This window comes from Delphinus delphis, chromosome 8 (genome assembly GCF_949987515.2).
Source record: "Delphinus delphis chromosome 8, mDelDel1.2, whole genome shotgun sequence".
Classification (NCBI taxonomy): Eukaryota; Metazoa; Chordata; class Mammalia; order Artiodactyla; family Delphinidae; genus Delphinus; species Delphinus delphis.
The window spans coordinates 91072793-91092078 of record NC_082690.1 but is presented as its reverse complement, the minus strand read 5'-3'; the positions used below and the strand labels follow the sequence as shown (position 1 = coordinate 91092078).

General features: G+C 37.1%; 1 long non-coding RNA gene across 3 annotated transcripts in view; it reads left to right on the top strand.

Annotated features, from left to right (window-relative positions):
* LOC132429178 (uncharacterized) overlaps window positions 1-18276 on the top strand; it is an 83984-nt gene extending 65708 nt beyond the window's left edge. For 2 of the 3 annotated variants that reach the window (XR_009520305.1, XR_009520306.1), the window contains exon 4: window positions 13512-13648. This is a non-coding gene — a long non-coding RNA (uncharacterized lncRNA). Of the gene's footprint in view, window positions 1-13511; window positions 13649-16505; window positions 16592-18170 lie in introns of those variants that run through there. The other variant, XR_009520307.1, reaches the window with a different exon arrangement.
* The last annotated feature ends 1010 nt before the right edge of the window (window positions 18277-19286 follow it).

Below are 19286 nucleotides of genomic sequence, written 5' to 3'. Positions count from 1 at the left end.
CCTTTAACCAATATGAAACCCTGGGAGACAATATTGATGTACCAAAGGGTTTTCCATTAGTGTAAACTCAGTGGCATGACATGACATTGTTACATGGAAAAGAGCCTGAGTGTAGCTTCCTTTATTCCCATATAGTGTGAATGTGTCCATTTTCTTTTAGGAGGGATAGTGGCATGGGAGTTAGTTCAACATCTGGCTTAGGAGGTTGGCAGAAGAGGGGCCTCTCCAGAGGGGCAATGGAGATCTTATAGGTAAGGGCTGAAGAGTAGACCACGTGGATGGGGTCTATGGACCTTACTGCCAGACCTGGAGCCAAGGGACAGCAGCAGTAAGAGTTGAGATGGAGGCCAAACAGCCAAAGACCCACCCTGACCAAGCAGATAAATATGAAAAACTGACACCAGCAGAGGCCCCAGGATGGGCCAGTCACACTTTAGGAGTCTGGTCCAGGGAACAGCAGAACACACCTAAGTCAGTTTTGAGACTCTCTTCATTTGACGGCATGTGTGTATTCAACCCCTTCATACCAGCAGACACTAAAGGGAACTGTAGCAGGAGCAAAGATAATCTAAAGCACTGGGTGCTTATCCTAGGGAAACTCATCGCCTAAACACTCCAAGAAACTAACCTCCTCAAAGTATATCTCAAATTATAAAATTAAACCAGACTTGACCCTCCCCTCTCAAAAAAATTAACTTTGATTCCTTTTTACTCTTCTTACCCAACAGTGGCTAGAGGTACGCATGAAGATAAGATGTCATTTTCAGAGAATAAGGAACTATATTTTTCTGCAAACTTGAGTATACTATGCACAACTCTGTAATTCCAGAAAAACTCAAAATCTTATTTAAAGTTACAGATCACATGTAAGTGTATGCATGTTTAAACTTGTTCAGGCTCAGCTATGCTTTAAATTCACTCTTGGTTCTATCAGATCATTGATTTGACATTGATCTGATTTGATTATACTTAGATGATATCAGCTGTAATATTGAGGAAGTAGACAATGCAAAGTAATTAGTCACAAAGCTCTCTGTAAGCCTCCAATATAATGAACTCTGGGCAAATTAGACTGTAAGCATAATATCTCCCATTTTAATTTGATTTCTGAGCTCCAGAATTAGGAAGGCCATCAGTAAGATCCGTTGTTATTTTTCCCAATATAATTAGAGGGTCAACAATTTGATCTTGCCTTGATGACAAAACAATTATCTTTGGCATCCCCTTTCCCATTTAGAAAAAAATAAAAGCCTGTGCTTACTTAAGTTTCTTTTCTAATTAAGGAGAGTTAGTCCTGCTTTCACAGCCTTCTCTTTTATCTCCATGAGTATGAGTGACTGTTGGTTGCTCTTTTTTCCCATCTGACCTATGTTTGCACTATAAGCTCCCCAGCTATCCTGGTGAATGTCTGGTCACTTCAATTTTCTCCATTTCTTCAGTTATCCTAGTTGGGAGTTTTTCAATGGAATTTCTCTAGCAAGCTATAATAAAATAGAAAATAATTCAAAATAAGGACATGTTGAAGATTTGTGTTTGCTGGTGTTTTGTTTGTTTGTTTTACCATACTGAAAGTGTGAAATTCTGTGAGCTCCTTTGGCAAACCATTCCAATTGCTTACACCCTTGAATGAGGAAGTTCTCTTAAAAGACTAATTTGAAACTTTTGACATTCTGTTAATCCCACTTCCTTCCTATTAACAATCAATATTCAATACTGTGGCATGTAAGTAATATGATAGTTCTTACATATTATTTTATATTTACCACATTAAAACTCTTGGCTGTTTTTGCTCCCCCGCTTACACTTTTTTGCTTTTCCTCCGCTTACAAATGAAAGTATGGACTATATACAAACAGCTGAAGTTCTACTTTTATTATGAAATAGACAGTGTCCTAAATTACTTTTTTGGGAAACAGTCTCAATAGCATGAGTGACAGCAACCTAAATAGAGAGAATGGAACCAAAACCCACAATAAGCCCTGTGGACTATGACAGAAAACAAAAAACAAAACAAAACAAAAAAGAAAAAACAGATTTTTATTGCACAGAGTTCTTAACTTTAAAACAAAATCCTGTAAAGCTCTGCTTGCGTGGTAAAATTTGCCAAGTATGTGAACCACCATCTTCCCTTTTAATCTTATTGTACTTGTCTTAATTAAAGGATTACTCCTCATCTCTAGTAAAATACCTGATACCTATTTTAGGGCAGGGGAATTAATCAGTTCTTGCCAAAACCACATCCCTGAAGCTAGAGTTCTTAGATGTTAGAAGAACATGGGTAAAGACACCTGCTGTAGCAAATTTAGCTCTGTGCCTTGGAGCAAATTGCTTAACCTTGCTAACTTTGTTTTTATCTGTGTTATATCTATGTTTGTTTTATGTATAACAAGAACCATTGCACCAACTTCATAAAATAGTTCTGGGAATTAGTGAAATCATAAATAAGGTTAAGCACTCAATATGGTGCCCAGCAAATAATAAAGGCTCAATAAATGTTCATTGTTTTGATTATTTAGTTTTAGTAGTATTCCTAATTTTCATCTGGAGAAGAAATTCTTTATGGGATTTTTGTTCTCTCCAAGGACTGTTTGAAGCATATTGACAAGACACAATTAAAAGACAGTTTCACCTATTGTTTTGGGAAAATAGGTCTGTCTAGGAAACCCTCTTGTAACCACGTGTCCTTCTGAAGTACTGAGGATTAAGACTTCTAGAGAACTTTTGAGAGAACATTTCAACCCATAATAGTTCCTTAAGAGTAAGTCTTAATTTTACCTTTAGTATCCAATTTTAGATCCTATTTCCTTCCAATTTCCTAAATTGCAACTGTTAGAGCAAATTATAGATGGGGATATTTCTGTATGGTTTAATATTTCCAAAACATATAATGATTTTGACATCTAGGTATTTCAAAAGATCCTTCCCTGCATGTTTTCTTTTTCTTTTTTGTCTTTCTTTGTCCTTTATAAAAGGGCAAACGATGCAAGAATACATCCCCAAATGATTGAATTTATCTGCAAATTGCTTCCAGGTGCTCATACCACTTTCTCTCTCTCTTCAAACAAAAGGAGAAAAAAAAAAGATTCAATGTCACAGAAGAGCAGAACCATGAGGAATTTAAATGGTTTTGGTTTTGACCTTATTTTCCATCTGAAATATTGCTTGTTTATACTTCTCCAGTCCATATTTACTTATGCTTACCAGTTTATACCACTAGTATAGTATGAGGCTTTTTTTTATTCTGATTTTCCAGTTGCCAACATAGCACATGACTCACAATAGGCACTAAAGAAGTGTTGACTGACTTAATAATGTGGGGTTTTCAAGTGCTTTAAATTCACTCACTTTAGGGTACCTAATGTACCACAACTTCAGAGGATGTATTGGTAATGACAGATCAAAAGAGATTAGTCATCAATACAGAAAAGAAACAGAGTTTAAACTCTGACAATCTCTGTTTATATTCTTTTTTCTTATTGTAGTTGTAGATGGTACTGTAAGGAGGTTTGAAACAGTATTACTCTGTTATAAACTCAATATACAGCTTTTAATTTACTTGGCATTCCTCCACCTCTGTTCCTCTTAAGAAATGCAAAGGTAAATATGATAGCAGTTAAACCACCATCTAGCCACTTAGACCAAATTGTTCGTTTTCTGATACACAAGAGAGCACAAAAGAACAAAGGCAAAAATAGACCAGCTACAAATAAATCCATATAACTCCGTTGGCTTCTAAATTAAATATGCACCATACAGTACATAAGATTATAAATAATGTATCCATATGTGGATTCATATCGTCTACATTTGGAACTTTCATTAATTGATAGTGTTGCTTAACTTCAGTGAAAATTAAGAAAAAATCTTAAGGACATCTAAATTAATGAGTTAGTATTATTACTTTCTTATTTTAATAGAGTATGTTAGTTTACTGGATAAATGTTTAGCATGTGGGGTGATATATTGAAACTACATGAACAATATTCATTGTCTTCAACTGTGCATCAGGATTTTTTCCAGTTGTTTATAACTAAAAGGTAACTCAGCTAGCTTTAACCAAGAAGGGGATTTTCCAAAAACTGCACCATCAAGGAGTGGAACTAGCCTTAAAGACATCTGAAAAGTAAAAAATGTCATTAGAACCATGTTATCTCTCTCTCTCTCTCTCTCTCTCTCTCTCTCCCTCTGTCTACCTGTGTTGCTGGACCTCCCTTCCCCTCTTTGTTTCTTTCTCACTGCTTATTTTTTATGCCTTGGAGATCTTGGATTTGTGGTGGGTATCATCAGCCCAGAAAGTTGAAGCATGCATCCTTCCAATTTAGCAATGTTTGAAGGAAAAAAAAGATTCCCTTGATCTGAGATTGCACGTAAACTCCTAGAGAAGCACTCTGATCTGTTTAGTTTGTATGCCTGTCTCTTGGCTGGCCACTATGGACTCCAGGGAGAGTGAATACAATAATTTTACTACCCTCAATAAAGTGTCCACTCTTAAGTCACAGAGTTTGAAAACTATGATTTCCAATGAACTCGAACTTCTTAGGTGCAAGATTGAGCAAGCATCCCAAAGGGGAATTGGTAGGTGAAAAGGACTCTATGTACACAAATACAACACATCCTCTAAAGACAGCTAGTCAGATGAGTGAATATCATCACAAATTTGGAAACATTAATTCATCTTTAAAATTACAGTGAATCAGAAGTGTCAAAGTGCTGTCAATGTGAATACACTCAAACACTATTGTTATGGTGGCAACTAAAATACAGATGAGGTGATTTTTGCACTTCATATGTTTATCCCTTCATTCATTCAGACACATGTTTATTTCCCTCTGCCATGTGCTTAAGGGTCATCCTAATCTCAGTTCAGTTTATTTATTTTTCATTTTTATTTTTTTCTCCTGAATTTTTTTTTTTTTTTTTTGCGGTACGCGAGCCTCTCACCGTTGTGGCTTCTCCCGCTGCGGAGCACAGGCTCCGGACACGCAGGCTCAGTGGCCATGGCTCACGGGCCCAGCTGCTCCACAGCATGTGGGATCCTCCCGGACCGGGGCACGAACCTGCATCCCCTGCATCGGCAGGCGGACTCTCAACCACTGCGCCACCAGGGAAGCCCTCTCCTGAAAATTTTAAACCCATAGAAAAGGTAAAAGAGTGATACAGTGGGGCTTTTAAAATCCAAGATCCAGTAAAAGTTGATGCATTTGATTTGTATGCTTTCTTAGTTGTTTTAAATCTAAGACAGCCCCTCTACCTTTTCTTTTTTTTTAATTTCAAGGTATATAATTTTTTATGGAGTTTATGCCACTTATCTTGCAGAACATCTTGCATTCTATATTTATCCATTTGTTTTGTCATTATCAGATTTAGATTAAACGCTTTTGGAAAGAATATTACAAAGCTGTTGTTTGAATATTTTATTGCATCAATTCGGGAGGCATGTAAATTCAGTTTCACAAAATTGGTAATGCTTAATTTGATTACTTGGTTAGGGAGAGGGGCAATAGAAATTGTAAAAGATAGTCTTTTTTTCCTTTTTGCAAGAGGGTATGTAAATATTCAGTTCCTCAAAAATGGTTCATCAAAATGTTTTAGCATCCTTTGATGACCTTTACCTGAATTAATCATTACTTTGGGGCTTATATCAATAAAATGGTCGTTTTCCCATTCTATCATGTCTTCTACAATTATTAGTCAGAATTTTTCTATAAAGGAAAGTTTTCCTTCTTTTCCTCTCTCTTGTTTTCTAATATGGTTATTATCATCATCACCATCATCATCATTTTTTCTAGTGTCACTGTAGGTCTATGAATTTTTCAATTCCATGTGTTATGATCTGTTTCTGTTATTATTCACTATTCATTTTACTGCTCAAATTGTCCCACATTTAGTTTGTGGAAGTACCATCACACTAGCTCCTGTGTCCTTGTTTTCAGGCATTAATTGTTCTAAGTTCACTTTATACTTTATCTGCCTAAACCTGGAATCATTCATTTCTACAAGGAGCCTGGTTTCTTTCATTAGGGAATGGTGTTTCAGAAGCAATATTTAAGACCTAAACGTGCTTATGATACTGAAGTGTCATTATTTCTAAGCCTTTTTAGTGAACAGTTGTAGAAAAATATTTTTACAAAATATGAACCTGTATTAATATTTTCCATTATCATCACACTCCACCGCATTCTTTCTCACCTTCTCTAGTTCCCATTACTTTTACCTTCTTAAGCAATGAAAGCTGGTTTCCAAAAATATTAGTATATATACTCATATGCTATAATTTACAATATACTAAAAACAATTTTGAATCACACCTCCAACGCTTTTCTCAAGAACAAACCGATAACTCAGTCTTGAGTTTTGTTTTTCTGTTTTTTTGTTTTTAAGATTTTTTTTGCCCTTAGAATACATTCCTTGAGGAGAGTAGTGTTCAAAAGTTATGTGAAATCATGTGTGCTCACGATTTCAATTTGATATGAAGTTAAATGCTGTAATTTCTATTTGCAGTCAATTTTAAGATTTGGTTTTTCTTTCTATTTTGTTTATATATTTTATATTTTGAATATGCAAAATATTGACATGGTTTAAAATTGAAACCATTTTAAAAATTAAATCAAGAAATGTCACACTCTCATTCCTCGTCCTTATCATATGTCATCTACCCTCCAGAAGCCACATTTTTCCTTACTTTCTAGTTTATCTTTCTATAATTTATTTTTGCAAACATAAACAAACATCACCCCCCCCCCCCACACACACACACTCTTATTTCCCTTTCTATCTCAGGCAAAAAGTAGCCTTTAGACATTCTTTCATTCCTTTCATTTTTCATTTAACAATTCATGCCAAAAAATACTAATGTCAGTTTGTAAAGGTTCTTCCTCATTTAGATTAAGCTTCACTGTACAGCACTATGTGAATGTACCATAGTTTATTCAGTCCAGTTTCTTATGAGTGACATGCATGTAATTTCGGACATTTTCCTTTTCCAACTGACCCCAATGTGAACATATTTGTGCATATATTTTCTCATACCAGTGGACATATAGCTTCACGATCATTTCTCATAAGTGCAGTGCATTATTCTAATAAATTTTCATAAGGTAAACGTGTATGTGGTTTTGACGCAAATTTATTTAATTCCTCTCCATAGTGGTTGCATCACTTTGGTCTTTTTTTTTAATTTATTTATTATTTAAAAAATTTTTTAACATCTTTATTGGAGTATAATTGCCTTACAATGGTGTGTTGGTTTCTGCTTTATAACAAAGTGAATCAGTTATACATATGTCCCCATATCTCTTCCCTCTTGCATCTCCCTCCCTCCCACCCTCCCTATCCCACCCCTCTAGGTGGTCACAAAGCACCGAGCTGATCTCCCTGTGCTATGCGGCTGCTTCCACTAGCAATCTATTTTACGTTTGGTAGTGTAAATATGTCCATGCCACTCTCTCACTTTGTCCCAGCTTACCCTTCCCCCTCCCTGTATCCTCAAGTCCATTCTCTAGTAGGTCTGCGTCTTTATTCCCATCTTGCCCTTATGTTCTTCAGGACAATTTTTTTTTTTTTTTTAGATTCCATATATATGTGTTAGCATAAGGTATTTGTTTTTCTCCTTCTGACTTACTTCACTCTGTATGACAGACTCTAGGTCCATCCACCTCACTACAAACAACTCAATTTCATTTCTTTTTATGGCTGAGTAATATTCAATTGCATATATGTGCCACATCTGCTTTATCCATTCATCTGTTGATGGACACTTAGATTGCTTCCATGTTCTGACTATTGTAAATAGAGCTGCAATGAACACTTTGGTACATGACTCCTTTTGAATTGTGGCTTTCTCAGTGTATATGCCCAGTACTGGGATTGCTGGGTTGTATGGTAGTTCTATTTTCAGTTTTTTAAGGAAACTCCATATTGTTTTACAAAGTGGCTCTATCAATTTACATTCCACCAACAGTGCAAGAGGGTTCCCTTTTCTCCACACCCTCTCCAGCATTTATTGTGTGAAGATTTTTTGATGATGGCCATTCTGGCTGGTTTGAGTTGATACCTCCTTGTAGTTATGATTTGCATTTCTCTAATGATTAGTGATGTTGAGCATTCTTTCATGTGTTTGTTGGCAATCTGCATATCTTCTTTGGAGAAATGTCTATTTAGGTCTTCTGCCCTTTTTGGATTGGGGTTTTTGTTTTTTTGATACTGAGCTGCATGAGCTGCTTGTAAATTTCAGAGATTAATCCTTTGTCAGTTGCTTCGTTTGCAAATATTTTCTCCCATTCTGAATGTTGTCTTTTTGTCTTGTTTATGGTTTCCTTTGCTGTGCAAAAGGTTTTAAGTTTCATTAGGTCCCATTTGTTTATTTTTGTTTTTATTTCCATTTCTCTAGGAGGTGGGTCAAAAAGGATCTTGCTGTGATTTATGTCATAGACTGTTCTGTCTGTGTTTTCCTTTAAGAGTTTTATAGTGTCTGGTCTTACATTTAGGTCTTTAATCCATTTTGAGCTTATTTTTGTGTATGGTGTTAGGGAGTGTTCTAATTTCATTCTTTTAAATGTAGCTGTCCTGTTTTCCTAGCACCACTTATTGAACAGGTTGTGTTTTTTCCACTGTATATTCTTGCCTCCTTTATCAAAGATAAGGTGACCATATGTGTGTGGGTTTATCTCTGGGCTTTCTATCCTGTTCTATTGATCTATATTTCTCTTTTTGTGCCGGTACCATGCTCTCTTGATTACTGTAGCTTTGTAGTATAGTCTGAAGTCACGGAGCCTGATTCCTCCAGCTCCCTTTTTCTTTCTCAAGATTGCTTTGGCTATTAGGGGTCTTTTGTGTTTCCATACAAATTGTGAAATTTTTTGTTCTAGTTCTGTGAAAAATGCCAGTGGTAGTTTGATAGGGATTGCACTGAATCTGTAGATTGCTTTGGGTAGTTGAGTCGTTTTCACAATGTTGATTCTACCAATCCAAGAACATGGTATATCTCTCCATCTATTTGTATCATCTTTAATTTCTTTCATCAATGTCTTATAATTTTCTGCATACAGGTCTTTTTTCTCCTTATGTAGGTTTATTCCTAGATATTTTATTCTATTTGTTGCAATGGTAAATGGGCGTGTTTTCTTAATTTCAATTTCAGATTTTTCATCATTAGTGTATATGAATGCAAGAGACTTCTGTGCATAAATTTTGTATGCTGCTACTTTACCAAATTAATTGATTGGCTCTAGTAGTTTTCTGGTAGCATCTTTAGGGTTCTCTATGTATAGTATCATGTCATCTGCAAACAGTGACAGCTTTACTTCTTCTTTTCTGATTTGGATTCATTTTATTTCTTTTTCTTCTCTGATTGCTGTGGCTAAAACTTCCAAAATTGTGTTGAATAATAGTGGTGAGACTGGGCAACCTTGTCTTGTTCCTGATATTCATGGGAGTGGTTTCAGTTTTTCACCATTGAGGACAGTGTTGGCTGTGGGTTTGTCATATATGGCCTTTATTATGTTGAGGAAAGTTCCCTCTATGCCTACTTTCTGGAGGGTTTTTATCATAAATGGGTGTTGAAATTTGTTGAAAGCTTTCTCTGCCTCGATTGAGATGATCATATGGTTTTTCTCCTTCAATTTGTTAATATGGTGTACCACGTTGATTTGCATATATTGAAGAATCCTTGCATTCCTGGGATAAACCACACTTGATCATGGTGTATGATCCTTTTAATGTGCTGCTGGATTCTGTTTGCTAGTGTTTTGTTGAGGAGTTTTGAATCTATGTTCATCAGCGATATTGGCCTGTAGCTTTCTTTCTTTGTGACATCTTTGTCTGGTTTTGGTGTCAGGGTGATTGTGGCCTTGTAAAATGAGTTTGGGAGTGTTCCTCCCTCTGCTATATTTTGTAAGAGTTTGAGAAGGATAGGTGTTAACTCTTCTCTAAATGTTTGATAGAATTCGCTTGTGAAGCCATCTGGTCCTGGGCTTTTTTTTGTTGGAAGAGTTTTAATCACAGTTTCAATTTCTGTGCTTGTGATTGGTCTGTTCATATTTTCTATTTCTTCCTGGTTTAGTCTCAGAAGGTTGTGCATTTCTAAGAATTTGTCCATTTCTTCCAGGTTGTTTATTTTATTGGCAAAGAGTTGCTTGTAGTAATCTCTTACGATCCTTTGTATTTCTGCAGTGTCAGTTGTTACTTCTCCTTTTTCATTTCTAATTCTATTGATTTGAGTCTTCTCCCTTTTTTTCTTGATAAATCTGGCAAAAGGTTTATCAATTTTGTTTATCTTCTCAAAGAACCAGTTTTAGTTTTATTGATCTTTGATATCATTTGCTTCATTTCTTTTTCATTTATTTCTGATCTGATCTTTATGATTTCTTCCCTTCTGCTAACTTTGGGGGCTTTTTTGTTCTTCTTTCTCTAATTGCTTTAGATGTAAGGTTAGGTTGATGATTTGAGATATTTCTTGTTTCATAAGGTAGGATTATATTGCTATAAACTTCTCTCTTACAACTGCTTTTGCTGCATCCCATAGGATTTGGGTCGTCGTATTTTCACTGTCATTTGTTTCTAGGTATTTTTTGATTCCTCTTTGATTTCTTCAGTGATCTCTTGGTTATTAAGTAGTGTATTGTTTAGCCGCCATGTGTTTGTATTTTTTACAGATTTTTTCCCCTGTAATTAATATCTAGTCTCATAGTATTGTGGTCAGAAAAGATACTTGATATGATTTCAATTTTCTTAAATTTACCAAAGCTTGATTTGTGACCCAAGATATGATGTATCCTGGAGAACGTTCCATGAGCACTTGAGAAGAATGTGTATGCTGCTGTTTTCGGATGGAATGTCCTATAAATATAAATTAAATCCATCTTGTTTAACGTATCATTTAAAGCTTGTGTTTCCTTATTTATTTTCACTTTGGATTGTCTGTCCATTGGTGAAAGTGGAGTGTTAAAGTCCCCTACTATGATTGTGTTACTGTCGATTTCCCGTTTTATGTCTGTTAGTATTTGCCTTATATATTGAGGTGCTCCTATGTTGGGTGCATAAATATTTACAATTGTTTATCTTCTTCTTGGATTGATCCCTTGATCATTATGTAGTGTCCTTCTTTGTCTCTTGTAATAGTCTTTATTTTAAAGTCATTTTGTCTGATATGAGAATTGCTACTCCAGCTTTTTTTTAATTTCCATTTGCATGGAGTATCTTTTACTATCCCCTCACTTTCAGTCTGTATGTATCCCTAGGTCTGAAGTGGGTCTCTTTTAGAAAGCATATATATGGGTCTTGTTTTAGTATCCATACAGCCAATCTATGTGTTTTGGTTGGAGCATTTAATTCAGTTACATTTAAGGTAATTATCGATATGTATGTTCCTATTACCATTTTCTTATTTGTTTTGGGTTTGTTAATATAGGTCTTTTCCTTCTCTTGTGTTTCCTACCTAGAGAAGTTCCTTTAGCATTTGTTGTAAAGCTGGTTCCGTGTTGCTGAATTCTCTTAGCTTTTGCCTGTCTTTAGAGGTTTTAATTTCTACGTCACTTTAAATATGTCCTGCCGCTCCCTTCTGGCTTGCAGAGTGTCTGCTGAAAAATCAGCTGTTAACCTTATGAGGATTCCCTTGTGTGTTATTTGTTGTTTTTCCCTTGCTGCTTTTAGTATTTTTTCTTTGTATTTAATTTTTGATAGTTTGATTAATATGTGTCTTGGCATATTTCTCCTTGGATTTATCCTGTATGGGACTCTCTGTTCTTCCTGGAGTTGATTATCTATTTCCTTTCCCATATTAGGAAAGTTTTCAACTCTAATCTCGTCAAATATTTTCTCAGTCACTTTCTTTGTCTCTTCTTCTTCTAGGACCCCTATAATTCGAATGTCGGTGCGTTTAATGTTGTCCCAGAGGTCTCTGAGACTGTCCTCAATTTTTTTCCTTCTTTTTCTTTATTCTGCTCTGCAGTAGTTATTTCCACTATTTTATCTTCCAGGTCACTTATATGTTCTTCTGCCTCAGTTATTCTGCTATTGATCCCTTTTAAAGAATATTTAATTTCATTTACTGTGCCCTTCATCACTGTTTGTTTGCTCTTTAGTTCTTCTAGGTCCTTGTTAAACATTTCTTGTATTTTCTCCAATCTATTTCCAAGATTTTGGATCATCTTTACTATCATTATCCTGAATTCTTTTTCAGGGAGACTGCCTATTTCCTCTTCATTTTTTATCCCTGATGAGTTTTTGCCTTGCTGCTTCATGTTCTGTGTGTTTCTCTGTCTTCTCATGTTGCCTAACTTACTGTGTTTGGGGTGTCCTTTTCGCAGGCTGCAGGTTTGTAGTTCCCGTTGTTGTTGGTGTCTGTCCCTAGTGGCTAACATTTGTTCAGTGGGTTGTGTAGGTTTCCTGGTGGAGGGGACTAGTGCCTGTGTTCTGGTGGATGAGGCTGGATTTTGGCTGTCTAGAGGACAGGGCCGTGTCTGGTGGTGTGCTTTGGGGGTATCTGTGGCCTTATTATGATTTTAGGCAGACTCTCTGCTAATGGATTAGGTTGTGTTCCTTCTTACTAGTTGTTTGGCATAGGGTGTCCAGCACTGGAGCTTGCTGGTCGTTGAGTGGAGCTGGGTCTTGCTGTTGAGATGGAGATCTCTGGGAGATTTTTGCTGTTTGATATTATTTGGCACTGGGAGGTCTCTTGTGGACCAGTGTCCTGAACTTGGCTCTCCCACCTCAGAGGCACAGCCCTGACACCTGGCTGGAGCACCAAGAGCCTGTCATCTACATGGCTCAGAATAAAAGGGAGAAAAAGAAAGAAAGAAAGAAAGAAAGAAAGAAAGAAAAACAAAGAAAGAAAGAGAGAAAGAAATAAGAAGAAATAAAATAAAGTTATTAAAATAAAAAATAATTATATTAAGAAAAAAAAAAAACAAAAACGACAAACAGAACCCTAGGAGAAATGGCAAAAGCAAAGCTATACAGACAAAATCTCACCCAGAAGCATACACATACACACTCACAAAAAGAGAAAAGGGGAAAAAAATATATATATCATTGCTTCCAAAGTCCACCTCCTCAATTTGGGATGGTTCGTTGTCTATTCAGGTGTTCTACAGATGCAGGTACATCAAGTTGATTGTGGAGATTCAATCCGCTGCTCCTGAGGCTGCTGGGAGAAATTTCCCTTTCTCTTCTCTGTTCTCACAGCTCCTGGGCTTCAGCTTTGGATTTGGCCCCGCCTCTGCGTGTAGATGCCCTCGCCTGAGGGCATCTGTTCTTTGCTCAGACAGGAGGGGGTTAAAGGAGCAGCCGATTCGGGGGCTCTGGCTCACTCAGGCCGAGGGGAGGGAGGGGTACGGATGTGGGGCGAGCCTGCGGCGGCAGAGCCCGGCGTGACGTTGCAACCAGCCTGAGGCGCGCCGTGCGTTCTCCTGGGGAAGTTGTCCCTGGATCCTGGGAACCTGGCAGTGGCAGGCTGCACAGGCTCCCAGCAGGGGAGGTGTGGATAGTGAAAACATCTCTTGTCTCTTCGGCAGCTCCAGACTTTTCACGGACTCCCTTCCGGCTAGTCGTGGCGCACTAACTCCTTCAGGCTGTGCTCACGCCGCCAACCCCAGTCCTCTTCCTGGGATCTAAGCTCTGAACCCTGAGCCTCAGCTCCCAGCCCCCGCCCACCCCGGCGGGTGAGCCGACAAGCCTCTCGAGCTGGTGAGTGCCGGTCAGCCCTGATCCTCTGTGCGGGAATCTCTCCGCTTTGCCCTGCACACCCCTGTTGCTGCACTCTCCTCTGTGGCTCTGAAGCTTCCCCCCTCCGCCACCCTCAGTGTTCGCCCGTGAAGGGGCTTCTAGTGTGTGGAAACCTTTCCTCCTTCACGGCTCCCTCCCACTGGTGCAAGTCCCGTCCCTATCCTTTTGTCTCTGTTTATTCTTTTGTCTTTTGCCCTACCCAGGTACGTGGGGAGTTTCTTGCCTTTTGGGAGGTCTGAGGTCTTCTGCCAGCGTTCAGTAGGTATTCTGTAGGAGTTGTTCCACATGTAGATGTATTTCTGATGTATTTGTGGGGAGGAAGGTGATCTCTGCGTCTCACTCCTCCTGCCATATTGAAGCTCTTCCACTTTGCTCTTTAACAAGCAAAGTCAGATAGTGACTGCTTTTTCAGAGATTGACCTAAGAATTTGCTGTTATAATTTAAAAATTTTTGTCAAACTGTTGTCATGGTGAAAAATATCTTACTGAAGTTTTATTTTCTATTTCTTCTACTACGAGTAATTTGGATTATCTTTTCACATGTTGAAGGGCCTTTGGTTTACATTTATTTGCAAAGTACTTTCCTTGAGAAATATTTTGGTAATTGTTTCCTTTAAAAATTTTTACCTTTTTATTTTGAACTAATTTGGTATCACAGGAAAGTTGCAAAAAAAATGCAGAGTAATATCTCAATGGGGTCTTCACTCTATTTCCCCGAATGCGAATTTCACACATAACCATAGTACACCTAATGAAACTAGCAAATTAACACTTTACTCAACTACACACCATATTCAAATTCTATCAGTTTTTCCACTAATGTCTTTCTTCTGTGCTAGGATCCTATATAGACCTCTTTGAGTTTGAAAAGTATTTATATCTTAAGGAGATTGGCTTCTTTTTCTGTGATATAAGTTACCAATATATCCTTCCAATTTGTCATTTGTCTGTGTTCCCTCTCACTGGAACATGCATCTGTCATTCACTACACTCCATTTCCATATGCCTGGCTAATTTTAAGCTAGTTAAGTTCTTGTAATTCTCTGTTCACAGCACTCTCAGAGTTTCCCTCATTGCATTTTATCAACAGTCAAACTTCTTCATCTGGTTACTGCTTGTTTTTTTCTCTCTCCTCACTCAGTTATAAAAACCATGAATGCAGGATCTATGTTTAGTTATCACCATACAGCCAGCTCCTGTAAGAGTACCTGCCACATATTCACGTTTTACTTGTTACCATTATCTATTGAGTTCATTAGCTAGATCATCAAGAAACTATGTCATACAAAGAATCATTGAAGAAGTAAGAATATTTAGTTTGGAACAGGGAAGGTTATATAGAAACATGATATATGTCTTCAAATATTTCAGAAGTAACCATGTAAAAAATTAGATTTATGTTATGTAACTCTGGAGGCCAATCAGGACAGCAAAATTCAGCTAATTTTTTTCCAAAATTAGAAACTGTTTTTCTAATCTTTTCTTTTTTAGCTAGAAGAATAAAAAAAGCTGTCTGACAATGGAAGTGTCTTCTTAGCCATAGAGTATTTTTAAAGAGAAAATGAATCTCAGTCTGATGAACAGGTTGGAGAGGAGGTTCATGAATAAAATTGGTTTGACTAAATAAATTCTACCAAGTATATTTCCAAAGTTAAGATTGTATAAAGCCATGAAAAAGAACTTTAAGGGTAAATGTTGACATAGCTGTTCTTTTTTGAAGAAAGAACTAATTGATGAATGAATTCATAATGGTAACATTTTAGCAATTAAACAGCTAAATGAGAATGTATTTTGGGTAGTAAATATTTCTGATCACCAGAAAATAATACTATATTTGTAGTTTTTTCTCAGCTATTGTTCTAGATGATACCAATTTGTGTGAATCATGCACTAATCTGATACATCTATTAAAAATTGAAGCTATTTGCATCTGTTGTTAGTTTTTTTTTTCCTAGATAGAAAATCACACCAACTATAAGCATGTTAGACTTTAGATGGGGGTTTGGAATTTATATATGAATTAATGAAAAAGAGCTAAAAACTGAGTCTTAATGATAGAAATATACATTTCTACAGGTACTTGAGTAGTACCTGAAGTAAATAAACTAATGCATATGCTTGAAGAATAAGAAACTTAATTTTATGTTTAATCTCAAATTTTAAGTAATGGGTTTTGGGAAATAACATGTCCCACTAATTATACCAGTGTTGCCATGGCATCCCAAGGTACCCTCAAAATGTTTCATTTGTGAACCAACATGTCTTTAACCCATATTTTATTTGTTCACTAATGACAAATTCAGTGCTGATATCTAATTGCGTGTTGATTAGAAGGATATAAACACACTAAACCTAATGTTAAAGCATAGCACATATGGCAGAAAGAGCCAAAATCTGTGAAATGCAGTGGAAGTGAATTATTAAATCAAATATTGAACCCTAGGAGTTTCTTTGCTTATGGCTAGCTACCCAGTTGGAAGGGCCAGTTATTTTTCTGTTTTCTTAAATACAGACATTCTGCACATCACCATATGCTCAAAGAAATTCTGCAATTTCATAATCTATTCTACATTTTCTGAGTACATTTTATTTGCCACAGAGGGCGAGTTTGCAAATGCACCTGCACAGTTTGATGTTTATAAAAATGGCAATTATGATGATGTACCATTGAAATAAAACTTTGCTGGATAGAAATTAAAGAGTGAAAACAATGATCTGCTAAAAACTATTATTTTGTCAGGCTTTCCATTCATCAAAATTGCAATTAATTTCTTCCTCTCCAGTGTCATTGTGGTTGAAACAAAGACCAGTAATCTAACATCTGGTTGCAGATTTAAAAAGAGAACACTGCCTTCTTTCACAAAGCTCTGTAAGTATTGTGTTTACATTGTTAAATGAGATAGTTAAAATTTTCTAGTGTTCAATGTTTTATATTTATTCTGATTTAGACTCTGGGAAATTTGCAATCCAAGTATGAAAGATGTGTTTGATAAAAAAATGAATGTCTTGAAACAACCTCTCTTGCATTTTAGTTGCTTTGAGATGTCTGCAATATTAAGATTTTAAAAATAATGTTAGTGCGTTGTTAACATTCACTTTACATTTCATATGAAACAATTACTTATTGTACATAAAGAAATCCAGAGTTTGCAAGGGTTAGTCCTCATCTTCTCATTTTACTTGCAACCCACCACTTCATTCTGAATGAATCCCCTTACTATGTATGTTCTTTCATGTTCCCTGCTTTTATACCTTTATACCTTTTGCTTTTCGCATTCATTTCTTCCCCTCTCTCCATCTGTTTGTCTGAGAAAGTCTTTATTTCTTCTTTACTTCTGAAGGATAATTTCATAAAGTACAGAATTCTTGGTAGTGTTTTTTTTTTTCTTTTAACACTTTACGTGTTTAACTGACATTTTCCTTCCTTGCATGGCTACTGAGAAAAAAGTCAGATATAATTCCTATCTTTGTTCCTCTATGTGAAAGTTGTTTTCCTCCTCTGGTTTCTTTCCGATTTTTTTTCATTATATTTGACCTTCTATAGTTTGAAAATTATATACCCAAGAGTAGTCTTTTTGTTTTTGCTGTTTTTGTTCTGTTGGCATTTATCCTGCTTGTTCTCTGAGTTTCCAGGATCTGTGCTTTAATATCTGCCATTAATTTGGAGGAAATTCTTAGTCATTATTTTTTCAAATATTTCTTCTCTTCTCTGTCTCTTTTCTCCTTCTGTTATTCCCAATTATGTGACTACAGCTATCTTTTGTAGTTGTCCTACAGTGCTTGGATATTCTGTTCTGTTTTTTCAGGCTTTTGTGCTCCTTGCCTTTTGGTGTCCAAGGATTCTCTAGCTCAGACATTCTTTCCTCAGCTGTGTCTGGGCTACAAAGTATCAAAAGCATTCTTCATTTTTGTTGCATTGTTTTTTATCTCTAACATTTCTTTTTTTGGGTTCTTAGGATTTCCACCACTCTGATTACATTGTTCATCAGGCTTTGCATGTTGTCTAGTTTATCCCGTAGAGCACTTAGCCTAAAAATCATGGTTGTTTTAAACTCCTGGTTTGATAATTCCAACATCCCTGCTTTGTCTGATCTGATGCATGCTCTCTCTTGTTAAATTGTGTATTTTGCTTTTTAGTTGGCCTTATAATTTTTCCTTGATAAGTGGACAAAGTGTACAGAGTAAAAGGAACTGCTCTAAATAGGCCTTCAGTGAGATATGGGGAAACAGGTAGCATTCTATAGTCATATCAGTAGGTCTCAGTCTTTTAGTGAACTTATTTGTCTGGATTATAAATTTCATAAGAGTTTCTCAGTCTTTTTCTCCCCATTTGGTGGGACAGGATGGCTGGAGTGGGCTAGAGTGGGGTATTTCTCTTCTCCCAGGTCAGTTAGGCTCTGATAATACCCCAGCAGATTAGGCTCTATTTAATTAGTTTCCTCTAAAAGCAGGCCTCGTTAAGAATAGAATGCTCAGGCTTCCCGGGTGGTGCAGTGGCTGAGAATCTGCCTGCCAATGCAGGGGACACGGGTTCGAGCCGTGGTCTGGGAAGATCCCACATGCCGTGGAGCAACTGGGCCCATGAGCCACAACTACTGAGCCTGCGCATCTGGAGCCTGTGCTCCGCAACAGGAGAGGCCGCGACAGTGAGAGGCCCGTGCACCGCGATGAGGAGCGGCCCCTGCTCGCCGCAACCAGAGAAAGCCCTCGCACAGAAACGAAGACCCAACGCAGCCAAATAAATAAAAAAAAAAAAAAAAAAAAAAAAGAATAGAATGCTCTGGTGTATTTAAAATGGTTTCTTTTTCTCTCCCCCTGCTAGAAGCATGAGAGGATTATTCTTCATTATTCACCTTGATAAACTGGTTAAGCTCTTGGAAGTGAACTCTTTACTGATTTTTAACTCTGTTCACCATTTTACTTGTTGTTAGGACAGTGTGGTGACTTCAAGATTCCTTACTTGTGGAACCAAAAATGAGAAGTATTTAGATGGCTGTTTTTTGGCTAGAGAGGAATGGTGGTATAGACCTATGGAACTCCTAAGTTGGTATATGTAACCCTAGCTGCAGTTAGATTCATGTATTGGGGTCACAGTTTGTCACTCATCACTCTGTTTCTTCTTTTCTGTTTCCTTAATTGCAAACTTTGCCTAGGAATGACTGTTGCCTACCCTCCAAACTCTGAATCAATACTGTGTTACTGTAAGAAGCTCAGACTGGCTTTTATAATTAAAGTACTAGGGCTTCCCTGGTGGCACAGTGGTTGAGAGTCCGCCTGCCAATGCAGGGGACGCGGGTTTGTGCCCTGGTCCGGGAGGATCCCACATGCTGCGGAGCGGCTGGGCCTGTGAGCCATGGCCGCTGAGCCTGTGCGTCCGAAGCCTGTGCTCCGCAACGGGAGAGGCCACAACAGTGAGAGGCCCATGTACCGCAAAAAAAAAAAAAAAAAAAAAAGAAGAAGGAGACAGGCAGCATTCAAATTAATTCTTGTTTCTAGTATCGATGAAGAGTTAGCCAAATAGAATGGGCCTGCCTCACTAAAATATGAAAATCCAACAATGACCA